Here is a 22,476-nt window from a genome sequence, read left to right as displayed (position 1 = left end):
GTGCACACATACAGGGTGTAAAAACATTCCCGCACGGACTTGATAATTCCTGAACGATTACAGGTGAAGGAATAAAACTTGTTACAATCTTCCTGCACCTATACATCTATCTTTTTAGGTAACTACCATTTTTTTAATGTCAGGCATTTGGCCCGCAAGTAGAAAGAAGGAAATTTTAAATAAGAGCATATCTCGAGTAATATATCAAATTCAAGGTCTTTATTAATAGAGTACAATGCCTCAACGCCGACCTCAAAAGGTTCAATCTTTAAATAATTACGATGATTCAAAATTTGGAACATTTACAATGTTGGTCCTGTAATGGGTGTTTTAATGTTCTTGTCTTGGCTAAAGTTGTGAAAGTTTAACTTAGCATATGAACACTCCAGTTTTTAGAGATATTTTTAAGATAGTAATATTGTTTCTTTACATCAAATATTGTTTGTTTAAAATAATGTACATGTTGAGTTATGCAAACTCCAAATTATTTTGCCTAGCTCCTTGTAGACCATTCTCCATTGGATGTGTATCATATTTATGCTTATGTAAAATTAAATTTATTTATGAAAAATCTTAATCCAGGTTTAAAGCAGTTATTACATGTCATTTTCAGTTGTTTCCGAAACTATTATTATGTTTTTTGGTTATTTTTATACGAATGCAGCATTAATTGATATGCGCGGTCAGCATGTATTTATAAAAATTTACTAAAGCCTACATAGTAACAGCAATTATGATGTAATATGATGGACGCCTACGTGATTCTTTCAACCGAATTAGGCATACATCATGTACATATTATGTAACTGAATGGTTATGAGGCTCAGAGTATATATGTGTTCATACGTAGGCATGAAGAGTCTAATTTGGTCAAAAAGCTTAATCTAAGTTTTTTCCCGGGTCACAGTTCAGTTACCTTCCTCCGATGAAAAAAAATACACTTCATATGTAGAAATGAGAAACCCACTGTGGTAAAACAGCATTTACTTATGTTACATACGGAAAACCTTACTAAGTTCATGCAACTTTGAAAAGTAATCGTTAATAACATGTTTTCAGTTATTGAGGTCTTGATTTTTCTGACTTAAGTTTGGGCAGGAATGACTAGTCAAGTTACAATAGTCTGCATTACTCTTTATTTCCATAAAGAGTAATGTAAAAATGCCATATCTCAATGTCAAGGAAGCCAACCTGTTTGTTGTACCTTCCAATTAATTAGATAGTTAATCACCGGTGCAATCGGAAGTAAAGGATAGATATTAACTGTATATAATAACCTGAATTATACTATTTATGATCCACCGTATACTTATTTATTATTTTCTGTAATTAAACAGTAAAGAAACATGATGGTTTTTTGGATTTGATGAACCCTTTGTTTGAACTCCAGTTGACACGGTGAACAACTGTTTGCTGTCAGTTAAGTTTAAATTATAAAATAAAAGTATTATCCTATATTTATTCCGAACTCTAAATTATTCTAAGAAACATTTGAATCTGTGTCCTAGGCATAGACATTTTGCACACTTACATTGAAACTAATATTAAAATAAGAATTATTCTAATCGGTCTAGTGATTTTCGAGCGCTTAGTAACCAGTCTACAATATTTTTGTATTTAATTTCAAAAATAAGATTTATTAATTTGTTGACTGAAATTTATTTTGCACACAAAATAATTATTTCTTGATTAAAATTTTAAAATTTTAGTGATTTATATGCAGTTAGGAATATACCATTATGACCTTTAAATGTCAAATAAATGAGTGAAGTATAATTCTAAACGGATACAGTATTTAGAACGTTTTGTCTCACATCAGAGCAGAGATTGATGTTAGTTGGATGTGCCAAAGAAGGAAGAAAGACGCACGATCTATCTTGCTCAGATACATCGACATTGACAGCCGTGACACCGATCGCAGCTCTTCTCGTGTGGGAGATATCACTGACAATATCATACGCTGTCTTTGTGTTTCTTCATCGTAGACATTTTTTATTGTTTCTTCTACTGCTTACCATCAGATATATATTACCAGAGTTTCCTTTAAATCTGTGGACAAAGGTAATAACATTATTGCTAATGAATGACACAACTTATGAACTTGGATTACCAGTTCTTAATGTCCATTTCTTTGCCTGAATACTTTTTTAATAGTCTAATATTTAAAAGCTAAATAATAAATTAAAATAAAAACAATCACATTTAAATAAGTTTTATATTTTAACGGGGCCACTTACTATAAGAACTATTATGCCATCTGTAATATCATCCAATGACTCTTTCTACACCTTATGAATATCTTCAAAAACCAGAATTTTTTTAAAAATAATTACATAAGAATAACACCTATATTGAATGTTATCACAAATTTAATAACTCCAAATTTAATTAAATCGAACCATAAATAACTAAGTTTTTGCAGTTTTACTTTGACAAGATAGAACCCATTGCTTCAGATGACAGTACGCGATGCCGATGAAAGAGCCGACATCGACATTCTTGTCAGTATCCCACTGTAGCCTGTGCTGGTGTCATGTGTGATTGTGATCCTCGTACTTGTGATTTTTGCTCGGGACTTGCATCCTGTGCAGTGACAACGCCTGGACTGGACTCCTAGCAGCTTTTGGAAATGATAAATCTTTTTCTTCCTCTTTTTTACTTCTCTCCGTTCGTTATTTTCGTATGTATTAATACCTCCCACACCTGACGAAGAAGATAGATTCCAATCTTCGAAACGTTTTGTTATACCTTTTGTAACCTATAACGACGGCAAATGTCCGAAAGCGTGTTAATAAATCTTTTCAAACCTTCCATCGTTAATAACAAACTTAAAACAAAGAATACAACCCATATTGAGCTTCTCAATGAGTAACTAACAATATTCTTATGTAATAATTGATAGCTTCATAATATATTCAAGTTTATTTTTTATATACTTTATTCAAGTTGTAAATATGCTGTTCACTATCAAAAACGTTACTAATACTTACTTTTGGTAGGTTGCGTTCAAATATTTGACTTTATGCCCAAGGCCCAGTTTTATAGAGGATTTTTAAGTGCTTTAAAAATACTTTATATAAAAAGAGTAACTTGTTGAAAAAGGAAAATTATTGAAATTATTTGAGTTTTTGTAAGACTACGTGCATAAGTGGAGTGGTAACATGCAATATTTATAGTATGTTAATTATACATATAAATTATGAAACCTATTAAATATGTAACAATGACAGTGTTGTTTTTTTTAGCTGCAGTTTATATAAATTTATAGCTTTACATTACAAAAACTGTAAAAAAATATGAAATAATTCTTAGTATTTAATGAATTAATTTATACTTATAAATATAGTGTTGTATCTAATATTGTTATCTGTATAGGTTAAACGTGTGCATAATCGTATTAAAGATAGATTATTCAGCTGTTACCGTTTCAAAAATATTGTACAAGCGCGTTAGCAAACTGTACTCAAGCGTGACTCGCCTGCATGTACAGTAATGTTAATACTGTAACATTACTGTATTATTAACATTTGCCACAACAAGATGTACGGGCTATCTTTATAAAATGTTATAATTTTATTTGTATTATAAAATGTGTACGCGTTGGACGGTAATAACAATTATTTGATAATACAAATAATGTTATTGTGCATTATAAATGTATCTTGAAATTAAACTTTTTATCGTACTGTAATTTCTTTGATTGTACAAAAAGACAGGACTTTATGTTGAACAGATATTTCCACATGAGATATTTTGTGCATAAAATGCTTTAAAATCAGTTCTTTAGCTTTAACTATTACATAGATTCGAGCGATTAGGTGAACTTCCTCCTTCTAAGTTATGTTATGCTAACGCTGTGCAGGAGTATAAGAAAAAACCTAGATATTTCATATAATACTCATAGATTTCTCAAATATAATTAGAAGCTAGATTTGTAGTGCATATTAAAACTTCTAGCTTCCCTATTTTTCATATAATTACACGTATATAACTTAAAATTTGATTGACTATTGTGCCTCATGCACACATAACGTAGCTATGGTGGGAGCTCTGTTTAAACACTCTGTTGATTAAATGTGAATACTGACTGTAGCTCCAGTTTACTTTGACCTTAGTCAGCAAAGAAGAAGCTCAAATTGCACTCGTTGCGCCGTTTCGACATTAGACCCACCTGAATACAAGACAAAATGTAATTTAGGTGAAGAGGTGTTCTCTCATTGTCTCATCAGGTGCACAACGGAGTGCAGTACGGTGTTTTAGATATAGAATAAGAATAAGAATAAGAATAAGAATAATTTTTATTCCAAGAATGCTGTTAATGTATTTACAATATTATGATGGAATAATACTAGCTATCTTATCAAGTAGTGATAGCTAGCGCAAACAAAACTTTACAATTGATCGAACAATGTCAGTCAGAGTTTTTATCTAATCATGATAACACACTGGTCACGGTGCTGCAGCACTCCCATATGATCCCAAAAAACGTCGGAGCAACCGAATCCTGCAAGTGACGTAGTTATGGTGGGAATTTCTGATTGAATGAGAATATTTTGTTATTCGGATTTGGATGAGAAAATATTTCATTTTGTCTTGACTCTGGTTCTAAAGATGGTGCGAGACACTTATTGCGACTTCTTTGAGCGTCAGCGAACATTGCAACATTCATATGAGCAACCATGATAGTCTAGGAGTGGTGACTTTGAGCCTATTTATCTAATTGTCTCACCGTGATGTAAATGTTGTTAATATGCCCGATCATCGGTGTATCAATATTAAAAGAATATAATCTGGGGAAAACACTATCGTTTGTTTTTAACCTTTTCGATAACCTACTTATTGCGACATCCACTAAGTGTGCCTCAGGGTTAACCTCCTTCTTAGAAAACAAATTTCTTTCGATTCTAATTATAACCAGGTTGACTGCTTATACCGTCCAAGTTCGGTCACGGCTTCTAGACTGTGATGGAAATAGGGAAATAGCATAAAAAACAAATATCTAAGCTAGATCATTGAAATTTTAAATATAGTGACCCAATATCTTGAAAAATATTTAATTTATATACTGTCATTTTTGCATGAAAAGTTTTGCACAACATACTAAGGCTAACAACGAGTACGATGGTGGTGCATGTCCATCCACGAGTTTTAACTGAGCGTTATTGAAGCATATCACTCGGAATGTTGGCAACATTTATTTGGCTTCTGTCCTGGGGCTGTAAAAATGTCTCTACTCCGTAAAATTTCTGTCCGAATGATATCAAAATCTTGACGAAGACATTATCTATATATTTATGACTGTTTGAAAAAACTGTTTGAATCATTTTACGCAATATTTTCTTTCCATAATTTTAATAACATTTGTTATACCTTATACCGTTATAAAACCACTTTTACAATAATGCTCTGTATAAATACGGGATGCATAAAATGAGGCAGTAGAAACATTTAGAGACTAAGGTAATTCATTTATAAAATCTTTATTTTGAAAAAATATTAACAACCTAAATAGTTCCATTTACATTTAGTCAAAAACAAAAAATACAGACTCTACTTAAATTTATTTAAATATATTAATATTTCAGAGTGACGGAAAATACATATGAAGAATTTTGTTTGTTTTAATAAAGCAATCGATGTCTTCATATCTTCAATGCTAATAAAACTGACATACGCTATTAAATTTTGCTAAGGCATTTAATTTTTGACGCTGGCCACTTTGACAAACCTATACTCTTTGATATTCATCTTCATGGATGATATTTATTTATTTTTCAATTATAGAGCAGCACATTCTACATTCAGATAGCTATAGCCAAAGTTCGGTTTTTCCACAAATAGATACACTAAAGCCAATTATATCAATTTGAAATCCAAAACATTTTTTAGAATTCTTTAATGGATGTTTGAAAGAAAAATTGTAATCTTTCCTTTACCTTAATAATTGTATTTGTATGGTTTTTAAAGAATGCATATATTATTTACAAGTTATCTATAAATATTGATTATGAAATGTTTAGGGTTTGATTTATGATCTCGTTTAATAATTCTACAGTAATATTTCTTTATTTCTTATTGTTTTAATCTATTGTTCTTCGATATAAAACTTTTATTTGAATCACTAAAGTAAAAATTACTGTGTTTGTTTTGTTTATTACATTTTTGTAATAATTGTATTTATAAGAAGTGTGCCAACTAGAAAAATGGCCGAATTGACAATTAATTGTATTTAGTTCTTCATATGTGTTCTTTACTTAGGAAAAAATAAGTACTAATTTACTTTTTGATAGCTAAAGATCATTTCCTATTAAGTTTAGTAAGGGTAATATTTTGTCTTTGTTTATCTTATAAGCAAAGTTTTGTTTGTTTCTTTCTATTTTATATTAAATATTTCACCCTTTATAATTATTTAAAGACATTATAACCCCTTGCGTATAATCATTTACTCATTTATCATAGTACGCTTACAGAAATGTATTGAAATTGCAAGTTAATAAAATAAGAGGAGTTTATTGTTAAAATACTTATATACAGCAAGAAAACGTAAATTTATGTGAATAATAAAACAGTTTAATGCAATATTTCTATTCTTAACACCGGATATTTTGCATTGTATCATGGTTTAAATGTCTTACGCATCCAAAGAGCTTGTAGCAGATAATTAGCGTAAGATATACGAGCTGAGTCGTTGCCAGGCTAAGACGTATATCTTACACGCGGGTATAAATTGCTTTCTAGTAAGGAAGTTGATTTTCAGCATTTGTGCGTTTCTCGCTTCATAATTAACATACATTTTATGTACATTTTCGTTAAAATGATAGTAATATTAATGGATGGTTTTATTTTATACAGTGATTAGCAGTTTATCACAACTTTGCAAGCTATTTTCTTTTGGAAAATAGGGATACAATAGGCATATTCTTTTAAATGACATTCTATACACTCCAAAGATAAATAATAGTCATTGGTAGATGTTATAATTTATTGATCCATTTTAGATTTAAGTTTAAAGAACAGCGTTTCTTGACCATGAATTCAGGGAGTGAAACATTGTAAAGTACCCTTGAAATTACTTTAAATTCATTCAAACATTCCATATTTTTCACTAAGTAGATTCAGCGAGTTGAGTAACAATAGAATATTTTGGGGCCGTATAGAGAATTAATAATGTTAAAGTAATTTACGTTTCGTAATCAATGATCCATGAAGTTTAGACGCAGTAGTAGGGGTATTTTAGATTAATATTATTCCAGTGTTTATAGTAAGCTTTAGATGTTAAGCGATGTTATCAGACGCTAAGTGTAGAGTTTGCCTTGAAGACCTGATCTATAAAACTTGTATATACAGGGTGTCCCATGAAGAAACGGCGAAACTGTCAGGACTTGTTCTTACGGTGAAAATAATGAAAAAAGTTCATATACACATAGGTCCAGAAACGCTTAGTTAGCGAGCTATACAGGGTGAAAGATTTCGCCCAGATTTCAGTGCCACCGTTAAAAGGGAGCCCTATTAAATTATTTTGGGCGTTACCCAGGACGTAAAATTTAATGTATATTATGCAAATTGAACTGAAAAATTGAATAAAATTAGTAGCCTACCAGACCTCAAGCTGCAGTAATTTTTAAGATATCTGAAGAAAATACGCAAAATTTGGTGTCCAAAAACAAGTTTCATTTAGGTTTCAAGTAGATTAACTTTGTTAAATGTGTAACAAACACGTAAAATTATTTAACAAAACTTGTAAAGAATTAATGTCTTAAGATAATGATGTAAAATAAGCCAATAAAAATTATACGTAAACTTTAAGAAAATCAATTTTTAATTAAATAAATAACGTACGAAGAATAGACAAAATCGGTTACACTTTTTTCTTGCTGTATATATAGAGGTGATAAGAAATTTATGTGGAATTTATATGGAGCTGATTTTGCATTTGTTGGCCATGTAGTTGTTTTATATAATAAATATTAATTTGAAAAAAACTATAAAAATATTTATTTTATAGTTTTGACAACTTAATTATTTAAAAAAAAACTAATTAATTAACATATCTCCCTCATACTCATCAAAAATGTTTGCTCAAATAGTACATTTTGTTTGTTATGACCGCAGAAACACAGGCAAAGTATCCTTCGCAACTTCCCAGAATAATATTGAGAATCTGATACTTCGTTTAATCTGCAACCCACGTAACCGGTATATTTAAAAATTTATAGCTAACTTCATTTCCGAGATGCCCTTCGAACTGCTAATCAGGTAGAAATACATACAAACTAAAACTTAAATCTCGCTGGCAGACAAAAAATAAATTGTGCAATCCTACTAAGTGAGAGAGTACGATGACGGTCAGCCGCATTGAACGTTTGGACCTGCACTATAGTAGAATTCTCGTTTGTCCATAAAGTAGTACAGTTGTATTCAAGATGACTACAGACAAATTCTTTCTCCAGATATCTTGCCACGTGATACATTTACAATTTTGTTTATTTTATAATAGCAATTTTAAAAATAATTAAATGTACCTTTAAGCTAGATAGTGTACTAAAACGCAAGAAAGCGCTTGAATCAAATATTGAATCAACGCTCAGGCAAATCCCTTTGTGTACCATACACCGGCATTAAACTCAGTGTTGCCTATAAAGAAAAAAATATTCTTCTAAAATTTAAAGTCTGCATTCCAGTTAGATTTCCATATATTCATGTTCATTTTTCATAAATTTTTCAGACGCGTATTAATAAACAGTTCTGGTCTTTTTCTAGCACCTCGATTAATAGATTTCGTTGTTTAAATTTTCATTTTTACCAAGGGAGGATTTTGAAGAATACATGATTTCCCGGAAAGTTGCCATCGATCTGTGATATAATACAATCAGTTAAAACTACGCTTTGAGATCTACTATCTGATCTTTGGTTGGTCCAAAGACCATCATATGAATTGAGATAAAGCTGTCATATTACATCGAGAACCTCATTTTTTTTCAAAAGGAAATTAATTGAGGCTTCCTGCATTAAACTGCAAACCATCCGTATAGCAGCCTTTAGGTTAAATTAGGCTGCTATGGTTGCCAATTCTGAAACATGAACTAACAATAAAAACCTACAGTATAAAAAAAATAACACAATTTTAATAAACCAATGAGGAGTCACAGTATGGTTTTAAGACGTTCATCTAGCATGAACCAATAATAATAAAAGAGGACCACCCATCCCTCTTTTTCCGCCATCTTGTTTCTGCCGTGACGATCACCATTTACTATTAGCCATTGGTCAGTTTTATTTGGATGGCCTATAAGTGACATACTGTGACCTATATTCTGTAATTCAGTTTTGCTAAATATTGTTTAGTTTTTATTAAGTGCATGTTTTTAGACTTAGTGTGCATGGAAAGGCACATCGCATATGTGTTGTGGCGCCTGACAGAGCGTGTCACAACACTCTGGTATGTTTTGTTTACTTGAACCTAGGTTGTAGTAATACATTAGTTTAGCAATTTACCTGAAGAAGAGATAAGATTGTAGTTCTCGAAACGTACTGTTACTGATTGAATTTTATCACTAAACGATATCAAATGTCCGGAAAAATCCTGTATCCTTCAGGCTTCTTTAGTGGTATTAGTTTGCAATAGCTAATGCAATTTAAATATTTACTCATAAATCTTATATATATCGTATATATGTATCATTTTAAATTAACATTGAATCACAAAAAGTACTTGCTCCGCCGGGAGTGCATTATATATATATATATATATATATATATATAAGTAGATATGAATATGCCGGTTCTAGACCACTTTTGGGACAGACAGAAAATCAATGTAAAATACTGTCCATTGAACCATAATCAAATCTAATAAAATCTAACAGGAAAGCACGAATGTTAAATAACCGAATCTTTAGCTGTATTTTATACTGTTCAATGTTTGCTTCTACATTTATAAGCTGTTTTAATGAAAAAATCAAATATCTTAATAAAAAATCTTTATTCTACAAAGTTAATTGTAACACAGTCTTTATCTTTTATAGTCTTCTTTCCAGTAACAATCAAGTGTAATTTTTCATTTTTGTTTAATTCTTTAATCTTTTTCTCATCCAAAACAGTCAAAAATCTGTTCGGCAAGTGTACTTTACAATCTTCCAACTCGGCAATTATTGTAAACCCGAATTTATCTTTCATTTTCTCCAAATTCAAGATTCTATGTTTCTTCCTTTCTTCCAATTCATTTAACTTCTTATACTCTTTAAACTTGCATTCACCAATATCATTTAACTCTTTCAAGAACTCCATTTAAATAGAAAAAAATTTAAAGACGGAAAAAATGAAATTTGCTAACAATCACTCGAGAAGTCGGGGAGAATGTGAGTAAAACCGCATTCTTTTCACGAGGTTCTTCGTTTAATTTCTCCAAATGTACTATAAAATCATCGAGGATTTCTGGTTCAAAATCATAAACAAATTCAACATCCAGATAATGAAAAAAATACAGGTAATATCTTTTCATAATAAACGTGTGTATTTAAACCAACAAACCTAATGTATTCTTTGAAAAGGAAAATAATTTTTTCAACGGTTCCAAGAGATAAGTAAAAATTTTTATTCTGTTTTCTAAATTCTGTAACAAATTTTGTTTGTTTCTCACCTCCGTATTGTAATTTCATAAGCAGATTATTCAAATGTGTTAGTTTTATTTCGAAATTTCTTAGGTTTAGGTCTTTCATACAAAATTAAATTACAATCTCTACAAACGAATCTTTTATCAACAATTTCTCCTCTATTATAACACTTGTAACAGTTGGCATTATACTCTTCCATTTAAAACAAAAAGATTTTTTTTATAATGGAGATTATGGAACTAAGTCTGCCGAGATATAAATTTTTCAGCGCAAATGTTTATGTTTATATTTCAACTACCGAGATAAAGAGAAATGATTTTATTTTATTATTCAACTATTTAGGATATTTTGTCTATGATTACAAAGATTATTCCGGAAGAAATCGAGATTTTTCATCAGCGAAAGAGTATATTTTGAAGTTTTAGAAGGAATGAAAGAGAATAATATGAAATTTAAGCAAATTATTTTTCTTAAATAAAAAACTTTTCTACTAAATAGTCACCAAACAACATGAACTCTCCAAAAATCACTTCAGTTTCTAGCATTTAAAGAACTTACCACAGGAAATAGTTATAAAGACTTCTTTGAATTACCTAAATATGTTAAACAAATGTTGATATTTTCCTTAAGTGAAAACGAATCCTTAAATGAAAACGAATTCAGAGAACTTTTAAGTACTAAAAAGTGTTCAATGCAATTTATTACAGACAAATTAGATAGTATAAATATGTTAAATGTAATAGGAGATTTTAAATTAAATAATAGAAAAATAAGAAAAAATATTCCGATTTTTACAAAATAAACTAAAACACCAACAATCTGACATTTTTCATCGCTTTTATGCTAAATTTCATTGTTTTATTTTGTTGGAATATTAAGAAGTCAAAGGACATATCTACACAGCCAGTTTTTTAAACAAGTCTTTGTAAACAACAAGATTTTATCAAAGGAATTTATAAGAGATCACGCTTTTGTTGTAGATTGGGATTAAATTGTATGGAAAAAACATTTACGAAACAGATATATTGTGTGTGTGTGATTCTGACGAAGAAAAGAGAAACGTTTGTCATTCAGCAATTCAATACGATATAATGAAATGACATACAAAATGAGTGTTGTTAGTGTGCGTGTTGTTTTTTGCGATATCTACTTAACTTCTAAAGAAATTGGGAATGGTGATAAGGAAAGAAGAAAGGTATCATATATTTTATTTCAATCAACTGTAGATTTGTGACGTCTGCTGTGAGCGTTTGTACCACTAACGCTTGACCTCGAATCTCATTTTATTGAAACATGTGAGAGGCGTTTGTGTCACTAACTATGACGTAGGCGTTACCACTAGGAACGCGGTGACCCTTGATACTTTTCGTCGTACAATTCATCACTTTACATCACTATTTTCACACAATGTTTTATCACAGTTTAGAATGTCTACACAAATTCACAATCTTCTTGTAATGTCTTTCTTCGAGTCCCAAATATAAAATTAACTTATAAAATATAATAACACTATGAATGGCAACGCCCAGTGGAACACTTCACTTCACTTTAACAAGAAACACAGAACATCACACAATCTTCTTACTTCATATAAAGTCCATATCTTCCTTTCTTCAACTTGCAAATACATTAGAATCTTCTAAATAATGATATATCTTGTTAAATTTCGTTAAAATAGAGGAGGATCACACATGGCTAGCTATACGTGGCCAACACCCAGCAAGAGATGAAGACGAGATGTAGTGTTACCAACATGTTTAAAATGAAATGTCTCAATTCCCTAGAAAACTGTTATAGTTTCCAATGTATATTAAAATAAGTATATATCAATATTTCTTTCAAACCTTGTTGTTCAAAAACCACTCAACCGATTTTAATGAAATTTGGTACACATATAGTTAAATACTTAACTCTTTCTGACCTTAACTTATCCATAAGGGTGAATGAAATCATCCCCTATTTTCTTAATATTCATAAAAAAATAAAAAAAATTATCAGAAAAAATCTGAAACTTCAAAAACAAGCGAGTTCAACTTAAAATTTCATGAAAATAACAAAATTTTCAAAAACTACCCCAAATCATCCCTTATCTTAAAACCTCTTATATCTCGAGAACTATTGGAGCTTTTTTGCTGAAATTTTGTATATAGGATCAGTAAATATTAAAGTATTTTTTAAAATCATAACTTCCGGTCCATGACCTTGAAATAGTTTTTTTTCCTAATATCATCCCTATTTTTCAAAATTTTTTAATGCAATTTAAAATGTATACTTTTTATCAAATGTCTTTAACAATTCTGTAAAGTTTTAAAACTATCCGACGAATAACGCGATTTTTACTGAATTTCTCTAATATCGTTTCTTAATCACATCATAGGCTAAAAATTTATTCTCAGAGACAACAACAAACATAACAAATCGCCGTTTGTAACAGCTTTTTGAAAATCCATATTGATAATTATATCGTTCTTTGAACCAGAAATATTTGTCAAACTCTTTGTTGTATCAATGACATAAATAGGTCTATTCGCTAAAAATTCTTTAGGATTGTAATACATTTCCTTATTATTACAGTAAACTTTCTTAAAATCTTGATACATCTGATACATGATTCTGAAAAGACCTCCGGAAATGTTTAAATTTTGTAATTCATCTGGATAATAAGAAACCGTTCAATTTTACTCTGATATTTTTTTACATCCAAACTATCAAACTTTGAAGGATTTTTTTCTTGATTATTCTGTCTATCTGTTTGAAAAACCTATGATAACGAACTTGGGATTGAAGATATTTCTATAAATATTTTGTGATATCGAACGAATAAGTTGTTCCGGAAATACCTTTTTGTTCAATACATTGCCAATCTAGAAAATTAAACATAATGTTTTGACTTTTTGTAATTTCATCAATCAACCTTATTTTACTCGTGATTTTATAATCAATCATTGGAACTCTAATAAAAAAATCTGTAATTGTTATTTTTCCATCAACAGGCATAACATTTCCAGTTGCAGTCTTCAGAATCACATCATCGTCTTCTGCTCTTATAAAACTTAGATAAAATCCTCCTTTATAGATCGGAATAGTAACATTTTCAAAAAATCCTAATCCAAAATGAGATAAATTTCCAGCTGCTTCAAAAACACCAAATTTAAAATCTGATTCAAAGCCATTAGAAGTTTGAGAAATAACATCACTTTTTGAATACGAAATAGTTCCTTTAATTGGTGCTTAATTGGCCACAGTTTTCGACTTCTTCTATCAATTTATTGTGTTTTCTTACTTCAATCTTAGAAAATAAAAACGGTATAAAATTATCGATTAATCTAACATTATCAGTTCCAAGATATGCTTGACCATCTTGTTTTGTTAAAAGTTCCAGAAATATAAAACTGGAAGTTAGACGAGCAAAAAGTTATCTCCAAAATCAATATTAAACTCAGTTTCTTTTATTCGGTTCATTCAAATGTTGTTTACTAATTGGATAGAAATTTTTAAACTCCGCCCTTTCAATATCACTAGCATATTTTCTGTAGTCCGCCATTTAATAAGAGAAAATTTAGAAATTTTAAAACATCATGTATAAGAAAGATATCATTTTTTCATCGATCTAATGTACGTTTTTATAAGAAAAAGATATAAATTTTAGTAAAATAATTAAAAGATTAGAGTCATTTTTTAATGATCTACTTCGTCATATTCAGGATTCTCTTCCTTAAATTTTGCGATCTCGGTCACATATTTCAATAAAATTTGCACAGGATAGTAACCGCTATCTATAATATTGTTCCAATCAACTGTAATCTTTATTTTCATCCAAAAACTTTATACTCAAGTGTTGATAGAGACAAAGAACAGACATATGATCTTTTAATTGATAATGTATATTTTCTTGAATGAACTCTGATGATAAAGTTTGATATTTAGCAATGTTATATACCAATTCCAATTTGTTTACGTATAATCTCATCATATCTTCGGATAATTCATATTTTTGAGAAATGTCATCCCAATGTTCTTTTTTCAAATCTCTTTCGTGTTGCATGATAAAAAGATCGAAAGCACTGTAATGTCCCGCCATCTCTATTTATTAGGAAAAAATTTCAAAATCAAGTTTTTATAAATGTGACTCTTTTTTGAGTTACATTCAGCACATTTTTCCCGAAATTCTTTTAACTCCATTGATATTTGCATAGTATTTTATATCATTTGTTTCAGTTTTTGCCTTACACCTCACACAATATATGAGCGCCATTTATTTAGGGAAAATTTATCGTGCATAAAACCCTACGCGAATACCTATTTCAGTAAGATCTTCCTCCATATTATTAAGTTTTTTTTCTAATTTTTGAAATTTGACAGCATAAGAGAATCATTGTATTCAACAAATTTATGACCAATATTCTCAAAAGTTTTCGTAGCATCTAAACTAAACTTATCAAAAGACTCTTTAAAATTAGTAAGTTTTTTCATTAATTTCACCAACATCGTCTACTGATCTTCTATTTCTGGCTTCTAACTTGTCATAGACTTCTGTTGTAAAATCTTTAACATGCTGTTTATGATTCTCGTAATTTTGTTTTAGTTCATTAAACATTTTAATAGGATCTTCTAATTGAATCATTACAACAACATCAAATGGATTAATTCCTTTACTAACACCGCTAATTCTTTTTCCTTTAAAATCTAAGGCATTTTTAACATTCGGATCATGTAAATCAACAATATCGATGTTTTCAGATAATTTTAGAGGTTTTAAAATTTGTTCTTTAACAACAACATCATGTTTGTCAATACCAGGTCGAACACCGACAATTCTTTTTTTATTAGCCAAACTAACATAATTCTTTTTCAACTTTGATCGCTTCAGTAATTTCATCAGCTTTTTTCGATGTGAGACATTAAATTGGTAAATAATTTTTTTACACCATCATCAACTTCTTTTTCCAATGTTTTTATTTTATCAGCAACTTCATTTGAACTCATGAAATTTGCAAGTTTGTTATCATATTCTGCTTTAAAATCTTCAATCTCGACAGCAAACATATCTGAATCTGGAAGGTTTTGTAATACATTTTCTAACTTGTTATCAAACTCATTTCTCAAACTATCAAAATTCAAACTATTATCTACATTTTGAATAATTTGTGTTCCAAATACGTCAAAAATATTTTGTGAATCCATATTTATTAAGCAATAATTTGTTAACAACTTCTTTAAAATCTTTACCAGTACTCAGTTCATTCAAAACAAAAACACATAAATGACCACAAATTGGGGGATCTTTATAGTCTTGAATCTGAGAATCATTGTAGTAGACGCTTGATTTTTTCAAATATTTAATCAATTCTATAGGTGGTTTGTCCTCAATTCTTCCATACGAATCAAAATAACAGGCATTCTTATCATTCTTATAAATAACAAACCCAATGCGTTCCACTTCCCATAATCGAGTCTAAATTCACAATTCCACATTCAAATTTCTTAACACTTTTTCAGGTAATGTATCGCGCATAAAAATTCCTCTAAAATGTTTAATGTTTTTGCAGATTTCTTCCAATTCTCCGAATGTTAAGGGTTCAAATTTTTTTTTCCGATGTTTGATTTCACGTAATTCAAAGTTTTTTCATCTAATCCAGATCCTGTAACATCTTCCAAACTCTTTATCTAACCAATTTAAAATGTTTCGAACAATAGGAATCACATCTTTTTTAACGATTGGAGCAGCTTTACGAACAACATTTTTTAACAACTGGAATATTTTCTCCAAAATCTAATAAATCTTTCAAAAGTCCACCATTTTTTAAGTTCTTTCAACTGATTATAAGAAAATTCTATTCTGGTTCCTTTATTGTTTTTCTTATGTTTTTCGAGTTTATTGTATTGTCTATTTGTTAAAAAATATCTTATCTTCGCCATTTTTTAGTTGATCTATTTTAAATTGAATACTAACGGGTATTTTCTTCTTAAAAGGCGGATTTATTTTTTTCTTTCTGATTTTTGCTGAAATTTACATTCACCTCCATTTATATAGTTAAAATTTCAAGTTCTCTTCCTCGATTCCCATTCCTCTAGTTTTCTCTTCAAAAACATTGCTCCAGCTGTTGGAAGCGCAACAAAATCTTTCACCTATAAAACTAGCATCTTTTGATAAAAATAATCTATCCATTGCCTTATCTTGCAAAACTTTATCTGCGATATGTCTGGAATTTGTGTCTCTATGTTTTGCATAAAAAAATATCGTGTTCCATAGCAGCTTGATCTAATTTATTTATACCAGGATCTCCTCTTTTTAGTCTTTTTTCGAGTTTTTGTGCCAGGCCCCAGATACTGATAAGTTGGTACGTGTAATTCAAAAGGTAAATTGTTGATAAAATCATTCAAAAGTCCACTACCCTCAATCATAGATGAACTTATTGCCGGCAAAACTCGTTTTTTAAATATTTAATTCCATCAGGTTTTTCAATCATTTCATCAAGTTTGTTCGAAATAAAATCTTTAATCGCTTTCTTTTCGTTCAAAAAATTGTTGTTTCCAGCCTTTTCTTGAGCATAAATATAATTTATAATTCCATCGAGTTTTGTCAAATCGTCGATATATCTGTATTCAATCTTATTATCACTGTATTTTCTCACACCTGATCCTTCGATTCTTTTTTCCCAAATTGGTTTAATCAAATTGAGATATTTTTTACCTTTACTTGACTTTTGGTTTCTTAGTAGATGGATCATTATGTTTTGTAAATTGAATCAGATTTCCATAAAATTTCAGTATACTTTTTCAAGTCTTCTTCAGAATATAAACCGTCTTTTGGAAACATCAGTGCCTGTTAATAATCTCCATAAACCTTGAGTTCCTTCATATGTTTTTTTCATTAATAATGATATCATTATGCTCAAAATTCACGGGCTAAATTTCCAATCATAAAACTTTTCTTTTTTCTGTCCCAATACAAACCAAATTTATCATCCTTTGCTCTAGGAAGAAATTTTTTACCAATTTCACCAATTATTATATCCGTTGTTCCAGGACTTATTGGTTCAACTATGGTAGAGTCTTCAATGATTCGAGGTCTAAATGGTGTTGAAGATGGTAATTTTGGCAATTTCAAACTCAGATTCTGGTATCGGAAAATATCAGCAAATTGTCGTACAACTGGAACCAAATTCATCAAATTTTTGATTATCGCTTAAAAACATTTTCAATTTTGCCCTCAACCTTTTTTATTGCAGATGTTACAGGTTGATTAATTTTTTGAATAAATTCTTGTTCTTTTTCAATCAATTCGAATCTGTTCTTTTAAATTCTTTGATTAATTTCTTTTCTATTTGATCAAGTTTTTTTGCTTCTTCTGAAGTTACGTTCGCCATTTATTTAGGAAAATTTTGAAACGTAAAACGTGGAACGTGGAACGTGAAACACGAACGTGAAAACATGAACGTGAAACGTAAACACGAACACGAACGTGAAAACATGAACGTGAAACATGAACGTGAAACATGAACATGAACGTGAACGTGGAACGTAAAAACGTGAAACATGAACGTGAAACATGAACGTGAAACGTGGAACGTGAACGTGAACGTGAACGTAAAACCCCGTTGAAACATGAACGTGAAACATGAACGTGAACGTGGAACGTGAACGTGGAACATGAACGTGAACGTGGAACGTGAACGTAAAATCATGAAAACAACTAGATTATCACACGTTTATATTGGAAAATTTATTGAAATATTTGCCATTTTTAGGCTTCAAAGTTTAGATTAATAGTTAAAAATCCGTAGTCTTCTTTCCAAATTTTATCACACAATTCATTAAAGTTGGTTAAAACTCATATCAGATCCCACATAATTGTTGTAAATCTTTCTCGAATAGTGATCCGTCTTGCTTAAAAACACACAACATATGTCAAATTATTTCTAATAACTTGTTTTATCAACCTTTGAAAAGGCATTGAGAAAGATAGATACAAGATATGTTTTTGTGACGAGACAATTACGAAATATTCCTTAATAACGTCCTGATTTTCCAAAATACAATCATCAAAAACGATTAACGAATTGGGTTTACATTCGCTTAACGGAACTATGTCCTCAGAAGCATTATAAAAATATGATATTTTCTTACTTAAGTTCTTCTCAATATTTTCAAATCTTTCTTGTAATTTGTTTTTTATAGGCGTTCTTGTTCTAAAGATTTACTAAAAACATACAAAATTGGAATAAGGAATCAACCTATTGTAGATAAAATTCAATAGTAAAAGTTGTTTTTCCACATCCACTTGAACCAACAATTAACAATCTGATTGGTTGATCTTTCTTATTTTCTTCAAACGTTTGAAGTTTTATCTGATCTTTGTTGCTTTAAAAATTTCTCCATTTAAATAGAAGATTTTCATCTTGAAGCAAAACGCTTGCGAAAATGAAGCTGTTCAAGTTGACTTCAGAAAGCCTCTAAATTAGTTTTAAACTTGGAACATCCTATACACTTAGAGGAAGAATCAAATTATTTTATCGGTTTTAAGCGGTTTTTATTCTGACAATTTTTGTAATAAATATTAGTGAAAGTTCTCCTTATTGTATAGGATTTAGTGAGAAGAACATGACAAAATATTATGGTTTTAAACAAAGGATATTATACTTTCGATCAAATAAAAAATTCCCTTAAAAATTATCTGAAAACATTCAAACAATCAGATAAATCTTTAAACTTTGACGAAAACAAGTTTGAAATGCAAAAAAATTATCTCTCTAATAAAATTCAAATAAAATCACCAGTAAGAATAATGTTTATTCAGCAATTATTGTAGATTTGTTAGGGTTTGTTTTCAAGAAACTATTGAGCCAAATCAGGTATATTTTAGGAAATAAAAACGCCAAAAATTTAGACCGTTCGATGTAATTGAAGTGCACTGCAAATCTCGTTGAACCTAGTTTTGAAAATCATACCGAACATTTACACAAAGAATCTGAAATTTTGTACACTTTTTTCCCAAATGTTGCCTTATGGATCAAAAATCAGTGAAAAACCGAATGAAATCGATTATATTCCAATTAGAAAAAATATTAAAAGAATTCAAAAAATCGTTCTGACTATTCAAGACTCTGAGGGAAATTTATTTAAATAATGAGAGTAAAACAACAATTTATTTAAGATTGTCGAAGCAACGGACATGAATATCAAGGGGGTCTATTGAATAGACTACCTTTAAACTTTCAAGGGTATCGAATCGCGACTCTTACAAAAATTACATCCAGACACTATTTTTCGACCTTTAAACTCAAAATAATAATTGCTTTGTTAAATTTTTTTTCTATCTAAATGGAGTCAGTCATAGATCTAAGAAATAATCAACTAAAATTCAATAATAAAGAAATTTTAACAATTGTTGACGAAAATAATGAATTTTGGTTTAAGGCTAAAGATGTTGCAGAAATATTGGAATATAACAATACAGAAAAAGCCGATTAGAAATAATGTCGATGAAGGTGACAAATCTCAATACTTTTATCTAAAAAGATAAGGTAGCCCTCGAGGGCCACCTCGCAAAATATTCACAAAGATACTATTTTCATTAATGAATCAGGCCTTTATTCGTTAATTTTAAGATCTCATAAAATAGAAGCAAAAAGCTTTCAACAATGGGTTACGAGAGATGTTTTTACCAAGCATTCGTAAATTTGGTGAGTACAAACTTGAAAACAAGATTAAATATTTTAGAGAGACAAAGTTAAGCACTTGCAAATTAAAAGATGAAATCAAAACGGAAATAAATTGCAAAACAAAGTGTAAAAATTGACTTAATGAAACCAGATCCTTGTTTGTAAAGATTTTGATAAGAAAAAACACCATGTTTTTGTGTTAATTAAGAAGAATCACATGTGGGAATGGCCTTATTACGTTATCAGAGCTCAAAAGAGAGAAATACCGAAAAGATTGAAAGAACTTGAAATTGATTACCCAGAAATGGAAATTGTATTAAGACATGGAGATCCAAATAGTATAAATCTCTACAACCAAATGAAAGAGACTTTGAATATTTTATACAACGGAAATCATCATTTTACTACAAATATAGGCAGAATCTCGACTGATTTATAGAATATCTAAATTACACGATGAAAATGTTTCTAAATTTTACTAAAAACTCTCGATTTATTATATTTTGTTTGTAAATGTTTAGCATAACTAGGTAACCATTGTAGAATTCTTTTTTCATATTCACAAGGCATTTCGTTTTTTATAACTTTCGCTGAAAATTATTTTAGCACAATCTTTGCAAAAAGCATCTTTTCTATCTTTACTATACTGCCAGTTATTAAATTCAGAAATATTTTTAAATTTCTTTTACAAAAGTAACACTTTTTTCTCTTACTAAAGTTAATTTGTTCATTTTATCATATAATTCCTTACAATAACAGTCTTTTCTATTCTCTTCTTGACACTTTGTACATTTCTTTTGAGACTCCATTTATATAGAAAAAATTATTACACGATGAAAATGTTTTTAAACTCTTGAATTATGATATTTTTGTTTGTAAATGTTTTTGATAATTATTTAACCATTTTTATAGTTCTTCCAACATTCACATTGAGTATCTTCATAATATAATCTATGGTGATTCTTCTTTACACAATCTTTACAATATGAAGTCTTTCCTTATCTCTACTATAGTGATCACTATTAAACTCTGAAATTTTTTTTAGTTTCTTTACATTTAAGACATTCTTTCTCTTCCAAAGTTAATTTTTCTATTTTATCATACAGCTCTTTATGATACTTCCTATAACAATCTTTACAATTATAAATAATTCCATCTTTTCTACTCTTTATCTTTATAAAATATCTTCAAAACCTTTTAATTCTTTGCACATTGAACATTTCTTTTGATGCGCCATTTATATATAGAAAATTTTATATTACAGTTTTGACTTCTTCAATTCATATTCATAAAACTTTACCGGTTATTTCTTCATTATTTAAATCTTTTATACTATAAGTTACAGGATCTGTGTTATTAATTTGATAAATCACAAAGATTTCTCTTGACCAATTGTTTCTTATATATTTGTTCGAAAATGTTTTGTTTTTTACTAACAATTCTTACATGATCATTGACTTTAAATTTAGTTTTCGTGTGAATTTCAGGTGGAACATACTTGAAAACGGTCTCTAATAACTCCTTTTCTGCATTCTTATCTACGTCTTTCGGTTTCATTTTGATTTGTGCTGTGAACTGTATCGTTATAATTGTTTACGATTTTTTGAAGAATATCGATCCATTTAAAGTTTTTATTAATCTCAAAAATTACTTTCATTCTCTCATTTTGAGTTCTGTTTATATCTCTCTACAATACTTGATTTCTCTTCGTTTTCAGTATGATAAATCTTAATGTTTGTATTTTCTCAAAATCATCGTTAAATTCTTTTATTTTTAAACTCTAAACCCTTATCTGTATGAAGTAAGTTTGGAGGTTTGTGATTGATCCTTATGGCATCTTTTACTATATCTTCGAAAGCTTTTGAAATATCCTTGCCGTTTTTTCTTTTGATAGCTCTTGACCAAGCATATTTTGAGAAAGTATCAATAACATTTAACATATACTTAAATCCATCATTTTGATCTGAATAGTTAGACATTATAACTAAATTCTGCTTGCCCATAAATCGTCAATTCCTAATGTTATAATTTTTCTCTTTTTAAACTTTTTTCGTACTGGTGCATGAATTTCTCGAGCTTCAATCTCTATCTCATCTTTATTCTTTAATTCTTTCTTTACTTGTTTTTTCATTTGGATTCTTTTATAAAATTTTACTCTTATTTTGTCTTACATTTTGAACATTTTGCTGCAATTCTAT

Source organism: Homalodisca vitripennis, chromosome 1, assembly GCF_021130785.1.
Source record: "Homalodisca vitripennis isolate AUS2020 chromosome 1, UT_GWSS_2.1, whole genome shotgun sequence".
Lineage (NCBI taxonomy): Eukaryota > Metazoa > Arthropoda > Insecta > Hemiptera > Cicadellidae > Homalodisca > Homalodisca vitripennis.
This window is presented reverse-complemented; position numbering follows the sequence as displayed.